Source organism: Gavialis gangeticus, unplaced genomic scaffold, assembly GCF_001723915.1.
Source record: "Gavialis gangeticus isolate Ggan-Ray unplaced genomic scaffold, GavGan_comp1, whole genome shotgun sequence".
Taxonomy (NCBI): domain Eukaryota; kingdom Metazoa; phylum Chordata; order Crocodylia; family Gavialidae; genus Gavialis; species Gavialis gangeticus.
The window spans coordinates 32,444,294-32,458,922 of NW_017729024.1; positions in this window are offsets into that span (position 1 = coordinate 32,444,294).

Here is a 14,629-nt window from a genome sequence, read left to right on the forward strand (position 1 = left end):
TAGCATAATTAACAACGCACTAAAACTCCCAGAATGCTTCAAGGAGGTTGAGAAGTCAGCGACTGACATTCTGGTTTTCACCATCTGACCCTTGAATAAGAATGCTGACAGTATGATAAAAATTGCAAGCAAAGCAGTGTTTTTTTAGAAAATACGGAAATGCAAGGCTGAACCGCAAGAACAAAAACAACCATATATCACACTGATAAAGTCTGGGGAGTATTATAAGTAAATTATTAGATATTAACATAAAAAGCGTAACCAATTATAATAAAGAGCGTGTAAAATATAAATAAGTTAACTAGTAACCAATAGAAGTAAGAATTAGAAATGCATATGTATACGTGTTATCATGTATAAGTAATAGAAAAGTTATATTAGATGCCTCACTCAGACAGAATGGGGACAGTTTTGTATCTTTTGTCTAAAAAAAAGATAAAGGACTCCTTTTAAATGAGCTGTTGTCCAGTTCTAAGACTACTGAATCAGGCAGCCGCACCTAGCCTTCGGGTTAGAAAGCAAGGGCTTAATTTGGAACCTCGCAAACCAACAGACCTCCTTAGTTTATGACTTTATAAAACAATAAAAGTTTTAAATTAAACATCCAGGTCTGAGCCTGTGCTTAATTCAGTCCTTATATAATTCAGCACGAACTCACACAAAACCATGGCGAGTTAATTGCTCCTGGGCACACATTCAACTGGCATGCCCAGGAGCAATAAACTGTGGAGCAGAAAGCTCTACAGTTTATTCAGGTGCTGTAACTGCACATATAGACACACCCACACTGTCTTCAATTCTGTGACCACTATTCTTCTAAAGAAAGCAGTGGTGTTAGTAAATAGCACCTTCGGCTCAAGTGTCTCTCTTTCTATTCTACCAAACGATCATTAAGAGACCAAAAGCTGTTAGAGAGCAAGAGGAAGCAATTAGAGTAGAAGGGGAAGAAAGAGGGGAATGAAGTGTTTTCTTTGTTTATCTTTAAGTTTGGTAGACCAATCTAGACACAAATATTTTAGAAACGCCAACCAAAAGGGAACTTATCTGAATATGAGCAATTGTGAATTGTAAAAATATTATTTTCATACTTGACACAATTCTAAGTAGTACACACTGTATTCTCATTTGCTGTTTGGCAATGGATTTTATACACTACTTTTGAAAGGAAGGAACAAGGTACTTAGTAAAGGACTGGAAAATTGCATAAAGTGCTTTATTGGATCCCTGTCATCCTCTGAACAGGGGCCAGTAATGAACTGTATTGTTGCGTGAATGAGAGCACTTTTATACAAGTAACAGTTACTGACTTACCTAATCAATTATGTAAGTAACCCCATTTTCATTTCTTCTTTAGATAGGATAGCAAAGCAGTACTTTCCATTCACTGTGATGCAAAATGACATCACTGTTAAATAATTACATGCATGTTTCCTAAACATATCATAGGTAATGCAGTGGTTAGCAATATATAGAATTATTAACACTAGGTCTTACACTGGAACTTTATGCACTTAAAGTTGCATAGCATACAACCAAGCTTTGCTCTTAAGCACAGATGGTTGAAAAATGTGGTGGAGGCAATTGGTTTATTTACTTTAACCTTTCTTTCTGCGACTCATCATGACTTTCCTATATTTGGACTTTACAAACACAAAGCGTTTGTGTTCATGGCCTCCTCAAAAAAACTTCACATCAAACACACTTGTGTTTTCATTATTTAGAATATAGAGTATATGGACACAAGTCACCTGATAGACTGTTTGTTTCCTAATTGATTGACCTAACGTTATTGTTAAACTGGAAGCTATTATTGACTTCCATCAATCACAGCTCCAATTAAAGCTTATGGAGGTACTAAGTACCCTTCTATTAAATGGAAGCGACAATTAAATATCCTGAGAAATAGCTGAAATGATAGAAACCATTGCCCAAGGCCTGGATAGTACCTAAGCCTAGTACCTCTAGGGTGCAAGGGCTCCCCTAGAGAGCCATTAAAATGCAGGGATGAGTGGATTAATTGACTGATAGCAGCTGCTTGTATTTGTGTATGCATAAGAGCCAGAAAGCCAGGAGAAAGCCAGATAAACTTTGCTGGTCCTAGGAGTTAGCCAAGAAATTGAATTACTTTCAGTCAAGGAAAAACAGACCAGGATTTCTGAACAAGGAAAACTACTCTCCAGTCCACTTTTGGGTTTGCTGCCAAACACAATGGAGAGTCCCCCGTGCTCCTGTGGGATGCTCCGTGTGCCCCAGCACCTCAGCGTTCACAAGCTGAGCTGCTACCTCAAGGCATGCAGAAAAAATCTTTTAAGCTGTGCCTGTGTCTGAATCACTGATTCACTGAATCAGCATCAAATCTTCAGACTCAGATTCAGCCAGATTGAATCAGGGACAGGGATCCAAACCAATGGATCAAATCACTGTCCCTGATTCAGGCTGAATCCAAATTGAATAGGGCCCATTTCACACAGCCCTGCTGCATTCCACCATCAATTCTTCTTCCTAACAGAAGCAAAGCAGCAAGAACCTGAATTTGGTGTACTATTTGGATCAAATAGAGGCAACATTATAAAGTTCCTCAAAATATTAGTAGTCTTTCATTCTAGCAAGACTTGCCAAATGACATACGCCTCATAAATAACTCAGATAAAGATAAGTGGTGAAAGACAGATGGTCATGTTAATTCTGCCCAGCAAATAGGTCTTTATTAATAATAAATCAAAGAGAGCAGTTATGAAAATTAATTTATTTACTGATCTTTTATTTACTTGTCTTAACATTTTTTACTAAATTCACTCACATGGGTAGCATCATAGCATATATGATTGTATGTTGGATATAAATTTCAGGTAAGGAGGTAAAACAAGTGCTGTTTTAGGAAGATCAAGGAAGTATGGAAGTCCAATGTAATTAACAAAAACACCAGAAAAATAATATTTTTAGAATCAGCATCTGAAGCATCAACATACATGGGTCAGGCCTGGAAAAAAATAATCTATCCAAAGCGTACAGCTTTCAGTATGTGTAGCTATATAAAATATTCTAAGTAAAATGGAGTAATTAGAAAGTGAGTAAGAAATCCTAACATGGGCATGGATGCATATAGCAGTACAAGTTATACAGAAGTAGAGATGGAGAAAGCAGTACGTCTAGTCTCTGACAGAAGCAGAGGTGGGTGCTTTAGAGAGAGAGCATTGAACAGATATATCTAGAGCGAGCTCTCTCCCCCTGTATTCATTACCCACTTTGGCATCCACCTTTATTGGCTTAGAGATGTCAGAGAAAATATCTCCAACTGCCCCACTGAATAGCTATCAATATGTCATCATGAATTTTTCTAGTCTCTTTTTGAATCTAGCCCTGCTATCTGCCTCTACCACTTCCTGTTGTAATGAGTTCCACAAGTTAACTACACACTGTGTAAAAAAGTACTTTCTCGTGTTAGTTTTAAACCTGTTGCCTACTAATTTCAGTGGGTGCCTGTAGGTTGAGTATTCTGGGATCTGATGAATAACAGGTCCCTATTTTCTTTGTCCACACCCTTGATGATTTTATAAATTTTCCTCTATCATATCCCCTCTCAACCTTCTCCTTTCCAAATTGAGGAGTCCTAGCCTTTTTAGTCTCTCTTGGTATGGCAACCGCTCCATCTCTGTTGACCACCTCTGTACCTTTTCTAAATCTACTACATCCTTTTTGAGATGTGGAAACCAGAACTGCACACAGTATTCAAACTGTGAGCATACCATGCATTTGTATAGTGGCATGATGATGTTCTCTGTTTTGTTTTCACATCTATTTTTAATGATGCTCAATATTTTATTGGCTTTTTTGGTCACTGCTCAGCATTGAACTGATGGTTTTAGAGAACTATCTACAATTACTCCATGGTCTTTTCTTCTGAGTCATAACAGCTAATTCAGAACTCAGTATTGTGTACATATAACTGAGGTTATTTTTCCCCACATGTAATTTGTCAAAATTTAAGTTCATCTACCATGTTTTGCTATTCACTTAGCTTGACAAGGTCTTTCTGCAGCTTGTCTCCATCAGCTTGGGATTTGGCTACCCAAAATAATTTAATAACATCTGCAAATTGGCTATTTCATTTAAGACTCTTTTTAAGAATGCCGAATAATAGGCTACCTAAATAAATACATCTTTGGCCACCCCAGTTCGAACATAACCAGAACTTTAGGGTTTCTGTCTTTGCATTAGAGAGTTATTAGGATGTTTCAGGGAGAGGATGAGGAACATTTTAGGAAAAGAGACATAAGATTTACAGAACTGCGGGACATGTTAAATTTAAATTAATTTCCTGCCCTGATTGTATATATTAGAAAAAAGAACATTATACTTGCCTGGTAGGGCTGTGCAAAGCTTCAGGTGGTGATTCGATTTGGAGAAGATTTGGCTCAATTCAGTGGCCAAATCTCCAAATGCGAATCGAATCAGGGGACCAATTTAAAAGTCCAAATTGATTCAAAGCTCTCTGAATCTTTGGAAAAGCTTTGATGATTCGGGCAGTCCCCAGTGGCTGCAGCTCCGAGCTGGTAAGTTCGAGTGGTGGGGGAGGGGAGACTGTGGGAGGGGACCATGTGGGGGACCCCTTCCATCCCTCCCAACCCCCACCTGCTCCCCTAGCCCCCCATGGCTGCCCCGCCCACCTCAGGTCCTGGTACTTTAAAAAAAAGCCCCCACTCACTGGGTGCTGCTGGGTGGGGGAGTGATCCCCACTGATCCTCACTGGCCCATGCTGCATGGAGGGCTCTGCACAAGCCCCCCAACCCCCCCTCCCTCAGCCCCCCCACAGGTGCCCTGCCTGGGCCAGTTCCAGTCCTTTAAGAAAAAAAAAACCCAAGAAAAGCCCTGGGACTCACTACTTCTGTGGTGACCTATGGGCTTCAGGGGCTCATGCAGAGCCCCCCACGTGGTACAGGACAGCAGAGATCACCGCGCCCCCTGCCAGCAGGCATGGTGAGTCTGGGGGAGTTCTCAGGGGGTTTTTTTCTTAAAGGGCTGGAGCTGGCCTGGGCAGAGTACCCACGGGTGGGGCTAGCGGAGTGGGGGGGTTCAGGGGGCTCGTGCAGAGGCTCCCATGCAGCATGGGACAGTGGGGGGCAGCAAGGATCACTCCCCACCTGGCAGCACCCACTGAGTCAGGGCTTTTTTTCAACAAGAGCTGGGAGCTGGGGTGGGTGGAACAGCCATTGCCAGGCTGGGAGAGGAGCAGGGGATGTGCCTGGCCTGGCTAATTTCCAGATTCAGCAGCTCCTGAATCTCTGAATCAGATTCAGCCAAATCAAATCAGGACAGTGATTTGAATCACTGAACTGAATCACTGTCCCCTGAATCAGCAGAATCCAAATCCAAAGTGAATACTAGGCACTTTGCACAGGCCTATTGCCTGGCTGTTAGGAGCCCAAGTTAAGCATAACTAGTAGGGCTATGCAAAGCTTTGGTCACTCGTTCAATTTGGAGAGATTTGGAGAGAGAGACTGTTTGGCCATAGACACCGTTTTATATGTTTTTTCTGCTTACCTTGAGGTACCAGGTGCGGGTCATGAATTCTGAGATGGTAGGGCAGATGGAGCATCCCACGGGAGCACAGAGATGTCCCACGCATGCTCAGTGGTAGACCTGGAAATAGACCAGAAGTACTTCCAATCCACCGCGGAGTATGCAGGGAGCCCTCCCTCATCCCCCAGCATGGCAACTGGTGCCTCCTGGGTCTGGGGGGCAGCTGGAGTCCCCCTGTGGCCAATCGCCCCACCACCTCAGCATTCACAAGCTGCACTTTGTACCTTGAGGTTTGTAGAAAAAACATAGAAAATCATGTCTATGGCCTAATCACCGATTCTCTGAATCAGAATTGAATCTTCAGATTCAGATTCAGCCATATCAAATTGGGACAGCGATCTGAATCTGCTAATCGAATCACTGTCCCCCAAATCAGGCCAAATCCGAATCTGAATTGAATACTGCCTGCTTCGCACACCCCTAATAACTAGGTTCTTTCTTGACTAAGGGCAAGAGGAAGGTAAGACATATTTTTGGCAGTCTAACTTATTTCACAGTTCTATTTTCTCTCACCTAATTCTCACATTGTATTTGGATGTATAGCATGAATGTCCTTGTTTATATACAAATATACTTTTTGTGTGAAAACACTTACATCCATTCAAGCATCAGATCTTTACCAAACATTTTTGCAAACAAAAACCAGTTGCTCAAATTGCTGTAAAAAAGCATATCTAAAAGTAAATCATAGTTGGACCAAATTACAAAGCTGATCAAACAATCGTATTCTCAATTATATATATTTTTTCTATTTGCCCAGTTCTTCTCTTTAAAATACAACATATTGCATCTTTACATAGAAATACGCTGTCCCAGAGACTTTCATTCAATAATCGACAAAACTGGTACAACAGAGACAAGAAGAGCATCAAGGCAAAATTCCTTTATAGGTCCCCATTCGTATACATGAACTACAGTCTTCAGGGGTTAGAGGTTGAAAGGAAGTTCATTTCTCATAGATTTTCAATCCCTACCAAAGACCTTGAACAAGCAGTTTTGATGGCTGCCTTTTTAATGTTTGTATGTGACTAATGTTGTTATTTCTATGGCAGTGGTGTCCAGTTATGGCTCTATTTAATTTTAAATCCATCATTATTTTTACAGTGTTAATCAATCCCCTGAGCCTCCAGAACTCTAGTGTGTTTATTTAATACCAATATCTGACTTAATTATCCATATGTTCACACACAGAGTTTCTGTAGAGTGTTGGGCAATAGCTATAAAAATGTCAGCTCATTCCTTTCATGGGTTGCTCCTCAGAACAAATCCATAACAAAGCAACATGTAGCTCTTCCCCAAGCCACCTTAAAAGAAAACCCAGAAGGCTATTACTACAACATTAAATAACATCCTACTAAAGTTCACCTCATCTTGTAATTTTCAGTCTTACTAGATTTTTGTGACACTGCGTACATCTACACGTGCCTCTTTTAAGCAGGCTTAGCCTAAAATCACCATTTTTAAGGCACATTACCCTCACGTGTCTTACATTGCATAAAGCAAGTATCAAATTTAGGTGCAAATAGCTAAAAGGCATTAGCACACTTCCAGACATAATGGATACACACCACATTAATGTGCATTAGTGCATCGACACATGCACTAATGCAACTTAACTAATCATACCTAAATATAATGCACTTAAATGCACATTAGTGCAGCCACGTGTAGACATGCCTAAATCACCTTAATGCACCTTAAGTAGAGGTTCATTAAGTTTAGGAGTGCATAAATACAAGTGTAGACATGCCCACTGAGAGCCTGATCCAGCTGAAGTGATGAAATCCTACTGAGCTCTAAAAGATCAGCCCCAAATGTCTTTCATTTGCCATATTTCCTAAAGGTTTTTCACCTGTAAAGTGACTTGCTTCTTTCTGCTACATTGATTTCTGCCTTATGACCTGCCATATTAATTGTTTTTATTTTTTATATTGACTGCTCCATTTTTACCCACCGGAATGGTTGTCTTTTATCTTCCATATTGACTATTGCCTTATTACTTTTCATGCTATTATCTGCCATATTGTTTACAGTTGCCTTTCCACAGGATTATTTGTCACTGTCCTAACTCTCATATTGATCAGCTACCACCTGGCTTTACTTCACTATTTTTCACCCTTGCCCCCATGTCTCACGTCTCTCTACTCCTTTGTTTTCCTATGCCATTATCCAGGTTTTCTAGAGTCCTACAGCATGCTTTCTGCTTGAATGCTCCTTTGGATCTGTGCATCTCCCCACCTGAAGTGTCCCCTGCATCATTTTCTCCTTTTTTTTGCTGTGTCCTCTCTTATTTCCTTTTTCTCTTCACCTGCTGACTCACACCCCTCCACTCTTCACATCTATCCTCAAATCCTGCTTTCTCAAAAACAAAAGGCTTTCCTTCTTCTTGAAGATCCTTTTTTCATCTCCACCTTTTTCTCTTATTCCTCTACTTTTCCTCTAGCAATATCAGCCCAAACAATGTCTACCTCTCATGCCCACAATCAACATCTTCCACACATGCATTATAAGCTCTACCTTACATAGATCCTAGGCAAACTGCCTACACTTTAACTTTTCATTTTCTGTCATTTACTTTTGCTAGTATTTAAAAAAATAAATAAAAACACAGAGCAGACACCTCTAATCCTTTTTGTCACTCTCTGCTGGACTCTTTCCAGTCTGCCCACATCTGTCTTGAAGTGTGAGCCCAAAAGGGGACACAGTATCTGAGGTGAGGCCTTGCCAATGCCAATATAAGGATATAAGAGTAGCAGTAAAAGTAGCACTTTCATGCAGGAGTCAGACAAACCCTGAGGATAGACTCCTGTCACTGGTCTCCTTTGTTACCCCCAACTCTCACCTATAACTCCAAGTAGTTGCTTGTGAATGACAAGAGCCACATATCAGGCAGCTGCCTTGGCTCCCAAGTAAATTATGTAGATAGTAAGAATCCTCAGGTGAGGACAGGTCACTCATCTCTTGCCCTAGCATTATGGACTACTATGGCAAATTAGATGGATTCATTACGTCAGATTCTTTGACTAGAAAGCATTATAGTAAATCTTAGTAAATAAATTAAGTCACTGGAATGCACGCATTAGGTAATCGACAGTAGGTTGGCCAACCTTGTAGCATGTGTGCCACACATGCCCCTATGTGTGGCACACAGCAGATCAGGAAGGGGGCAGAAAGCACTGCAGCAGGTAGGGCAGGAAGCAGAAAGTGGAGCACCAGTTTGGGCAGGGAGCACAGGGTAGAATAGCAGGGCTGGGGAAGGGGATCAGAGGAGCAGGCCCCTCAGGGTATGGATTTCTATTCACTGGAACAGAGCATCAGTGGGGGTCATCATTCCCTGTATGTTTGAGCAGTCCTTTTTAGGATTGCTCTGGTCACCTTCAGAGCTTGAGGCAGAGGTTGGAAAAAAATGCCTCTTCAACTTTCCTCTGGTCAACCTCCTGTAGCTAAGAGTTATCCCATTTTAAACAGCAAAATAATAAGAAAACTGAATTTATCTTGTTGAGCATAGCAACCTGGATCATAGAAATGCTTATGGATAATAATATTTATGATTAACCAGAATGAAGAACTTCGGTGATTGAATTTAATGGATACAAAACTAATATTGCAGCTCTAAGTGAAACTTCCTGCAGAGGAAAAGCTGCTGAAGGGGTCTGGAATTTGCTACACAGTCTTTTGGAGTGGTCAGTCCAAAGAAGTTCACCAAAAAGTTTGAGTTAATTGTGTTATTAAGTCTACTATTATCCATAATCCAGAATGCCTGTAGTGACATAAATTACCTATATGTGACTATAAGATTGCCACAGTCTGGAAGCTAAGCCCACTCCTACCACAAGCTTAAAACCAGTACAGCATTACACAATTAGTTTCCTGGCAAGCCTGTACACCTTTCTGATTTCAGTACTCTGCCTTGATTTTTCTCCCTGCTTTGCTCCCTGGTCTTGTGGTCTTGTTCTACAGGCCTGATTATGAAATGCATCTGACTACGATTCTGGGTTCTTGACCTCTGGACTATTCCTGACTCTGGCTTCTGATTCATACTTCTCTGTCAATTGCCTACTGTGCTTTCTGAAGCTGTTCTGTTCCTCAGCTCCTAATTCTGGTTTTTGCCCTTGCCTAGTCTCCCAGCTCCTGGTTCTGTTTCCAGTCCAGTCCATAGCCAGTATGGCTGACCAACCACATCAGGGTTGTTGATACTATAAGATGCAAGGATAAAGGTTCTGAAGAAGTTAAATTTCAGAAAATTAAAGACCGATACTTTAAAACAAATGTTACGTAAAGCAGTAGAAAGGCAACTAAATACAATTTCTAGAGACATTGAAGCTGACTTGAAGCTGATCTACACATCTGCTTTGTATATCCTTGGTCCAACCATTCAGAAATATCACAACTGGTTGAATGAGAACACTAATATTCTAAGAATATGAAGAGATATATATGAGAAGCATAACATATATTTATCTTATCTTAGATGACTGATGAAAATCGGTGCTTAACGAAACTGTTTTTACGGTCTGAGCAACAATCTTCAATCTAAGCAGAGAAGTATGAAAGATTCTTGGTGAGCTACAGTCCCATTCTGATGGTCTTTAAATTGTAAATAGGCCTCTTCCAAGTGTTTAACTAGTGTCAGTTTAAATTAAACTACATCTATGGAAAAGTTTAGAAAAGTGGGCGGATCACTTTAAAAATGAGGAATCCAGGGTTAGTGACGAGGCAATTGATCAACTACTTTAGTATGCCATCAATGACATTGTCACCGCACTTGCCACCTTAGAGATTAGAGAGGCAATCACATAACTGAAATGGCAAAAACCCTGATGCTAAAATAATAATATTCCAACATGGCTGTTAGGGACCACATACTCTAACATACGTAACTGCTGCAGCTGGTATAATGGAGTGGTCCCATAGAAATATAAATATCTCTTTTTGCCCATAAGCATAAAAACAAAGGCTGCCATAAAGAGAAGGAAAATACCTTTTCTGTCTTGCTGCAAAGAGTAGGACACAAACCTGTGGCTTGAAGTTGCAGCCAAGTAGGTTTAGATTGGATATCAGGAAAAACTTCTTCACCGTTATAACAGTGAAGCAGTGGAACCAGCTGCCTAGAGACTCTGTGGACTCTCCATTACTGAAGTGCTCAAGATGTAGGACAGCCACTGGTCAGGGATGACGTAGGCAGAGCTATGCCTACGTTCTACTATGGGCATTTCCCATACTTCTGGGCTTTGCCGGTTGCTGCACAGGGCTGGGAGGAATTACACGTTCCTCCCCCCACATGCACACTTGCTGCTACAGGTGTCAGGAGGCTGGGGATATTGACTGGGATGTGCCAATGCTCCTGTTGGCACTAAACAATGGAGGTACGTCGTTAAAGGGTCTTGCCCCTCCATTTCAGGATCAGATCAATTGCCATGTTCGGTGTTAGGAAAGAATTTTACCCCATGGTCAGATGGGTATTGCATTCCCCAGTAATGGAGGGCATGGGTCTCTTCCTGACATCTCCTGAGTCTATATTAACAACATTTACAGAAGCAGGATATTGGCTGCCATGGTTGACTGTGCTGTTTTTCTAAGAGGTTAGATAACATGTTTATACAGGATGGTTTGGATAGGGATAATTTTGCCTCAGGCAGAGGATTGGACTAGATGACCTGCCAAGGTCCCTTTCAGCCCAACTTCTTTATGATTTTATGTTTCTATGATCTCAATGAAAATGGTTAGGGGGCTGGGACACATGACTTATGAGGAGAGCCTGAGGTAACTGGGCTTATTTAGTCTGGAAAAGAGAAGACTGAGTGGAGATTTGAAAGCAGCCTTTAACTGCCTGAATAGGGGATCCAAAGAGGATAGAGCTAGGCTGTTCTCAGTGGTGACAGATGACAGAACAAGGAGCAACAGTCTCAAGTTGCAGCAAGGGAGGCTTAGGTGGGATATTAAAAAAAAATTACTTTCTCACTGTGAGGATGGTGAAGCACTGGAATGGGTTACTTAGAGAGGCTGTGGAAACTCCATCCTTGGAGGCTTTTAAGGCCTGGCTCAACAAACCCCTGACTGGAATGATCTAGCTGTAGATGGTCCAGCTTTGATCAGGTGGCTTGACTAGATGACCTCCTGAGCTCCCTAATTTTCTATGATTCTATAGTTCACACAAAGCAAACATCAGGGAATCTCTATTGGTCACTGCTGGCAGGAATCATACTCAGCCACTTTACCTACCATATAGTTGAGTAACATTTGCCCAGTATCAGTCTGGTTTCAGAGAACGAAGACAACAGACACAACCTTTGCTGCATAGAAAATACAAGAAAAATGCAGAAAGCAGAATACTGAACTCTACTGTGTCTGTGTTGCTCTGCAAAAAACCTTTGATATTGTCCCCAACAAAAGTCTTATGGGACTTTCTATCTAAAATTGCCTGCCCTGACAAATTCATTATTTTTTTTTAACTAATCTGATATGTGCAAGGCAAATATGCTTTAGGAAAGAGTTGTGCTGGTATCTTTCGGGCAATATCGGTGTTTGTGTACATCACCCAATATATAAATAATACTCAGTAGCTATTAGTAATGATAATAGCAGACAGTACAAGCTAGATTCAAATAATCTTTGTGAGCACTTAAATTAGGTTTGGACAGAAGTTTAGATGCCTAAATCTTAAGGAACAATTCCAAATGCCCTGATACCAACACACGCATACGGAAGAAAAACTCTAGTTTTTCACCACAGTCACTTACGAAGTGTCTTTTAAACACTTTGGATTATCTACCACTTCAGAAGTGTGTGATTTATGATTTCAGATTATTTGATCTCCTCACCAGCAATTAAGCATAATTTAAGATGTAAGCAAGTCATTAATCTCAAATAATATAATCACCATGGACCTGGGTTTTCAGTTTCCCATGAAAAAACAGAAAAAAATGCAGATTTTCCCTGTTAACTTAGAAAAACCCAGTTTTTTCATTTTAATGTAAAAACAAGTGGATTTTCCATTTTTGCAAAGCGCTTTCTACAGGCTGGCAGAGTTCCAGCCTACAAGAGTTTGGGGGGACGGGAGAAGGGTGGTCAGGCAGGGGGCACCATGTGCATGTGCACGCTCCTACATGCACATGACCACCAGGCAGCCTGGAGAGCAGCTCCTGCATGTAAGTCTGGTGGGGAAGAGCAGGGGATTGAGACCCCCACAGCAAGGCTGCTGCCCAGCTGGAGCAGTGCATGGGGCTTGGGGTCTAAAGCTAAAATACGTGGCCACAGGGCTTGGGTGGGACCCACAGGTAGCTTGTCTGGGGGCAGGAGGGGTAGGGTTTGTTTTCCACCACTGCACACACTCCTGGGGGGGACATGTTCCTCAGATCTGTACACAGTGTGGGAGCAGGCTGCCCACTGTGGGCTCACACCCTGCTGCCCTCCCCTGGGGTTTCTCCAGCTCAGCAGGTGGGACCCAGCGTAGCTAAGCAGGGCTGCGCGAGGACAGTCCTTGCCACCGGAAGCCCCATGCCACCCTAGCAAAGTGTTCCCTGCCCACCAGCCAGCAGTGAGGTAAGACAGAGCAGAGTTGTGGCCCCTGCTGCTGCTGGGCAGGTAGGGGGCACCTCACCATGGTGGCATGGAGCTCCCAGCAGTGGCACCGAGCTGTCCCACACTGTCCTGCCATGCTGGATCCTGCCTGCTGGGCTGAGGAGGCCCATGGCCAGCATGGCAGCCCACACCCACCCCCTTATGGGCTCTGTTCTGGCTGTACCACCCATGGGGGAGAGGAAGTCGGGGTCCAGCACAGCAGCTGACTCCCACAGGCAACAGCCAGGTCTCAAGTGCTGCTGTGGGTGTCAGGGGACTGCAGAACCGGGTTCCTGGCCCCATAGCTCTGGCAGGTGGAGATCCCCTCTAGCAGGGCTGAAGGGCTTGAGGGGCTGTGAGAGGCATGTGAGGGGCACTAGCAGGGCCAGAGTGTTGCGGTTGGGGAGTCAGGGTCACCAGCAGGGCTTAGAAACTGTGGCTTGGGACTGAGGGCCCTGGACTTGCATCCTGGGAGGCTTGTACATGTTACAAAAATTGCCCATTTTTGCAGTTTAATTGTGTCACGCTGTACACATGGGGGTTTTTTCATTATTATATAAATAAGTTTGTTACGCTGCAAACAAAACCACATCTGCATGTAGTTCTGTTTGCAACTTAGTTATTTGTAACACTGCAGCCTTTTGACAGCTCCCCCCCACCCCTACCAGGGGAGAGGTAGCTTGAAGACAGAAGTAACTGGGGGGGGGGGGGGCAAGCTGCCAGTGGGGCAAGCAGACCCTGAGCTATGGGAGACCCCAGTCCTTCCCTCTGTGGCAGCAGCACCCCTCAGGGCTGTTTGGGGTGCTAGGAGGCTGGGGGCTGCCTCTGACCTAGGGCAACCCTCAGTCTATGAGCAACCCACCCAGGCAGCCCTGGGGCAGCGCTGCCACCATGGAGGCAAGGACAGGGGACCCTCACCACTCAGATGCTGCATGGTCTGCTGGCAGCTAATGTGAGCAGACAGCCAGAAAAAAATAAAAAGTGGTGAGGAGCCTGATCTTTTTTTTTTTTCTTTGTAAAGCCTGCCCACCTCTCTCACAGCCAGGGGACAAGCTGCTGGTGGGCTCTGAGCTGTGGGGGGCCCGGTCCTTCCTTCCATGGTGGTGGTGCCCCCCCAGAGCCACCTGGGTGGCCTGCCACAGCTGCCACCTGCAGCTCAGGGGATGCTCAGCCCACCAGCAGCTTGCCCCCTGGCCGTGGGAGACACAGGCAAGTTTCCCCAAAAAAAAAAAAAAAAAAATCAGGCCCCTCACCACAACAGTGATGGAAGCCCCTAAATTGAAACAGTGGGGTTTTAATCATTGCAATTAAAAACTCACCATTTCAATTTAGGGGACTAAACCCTTGTCATGTGTACAAGTGTTCCTAGTGAGGAAAGGGGGCAGGGGGAGATGTGATTTTCCATGATAAAAAACCCAAAATCAAATGCAAACATTTATCAATACTTAGAATTTATTTTATTATAGTGATTGAGAAACAGGTAGGCTTC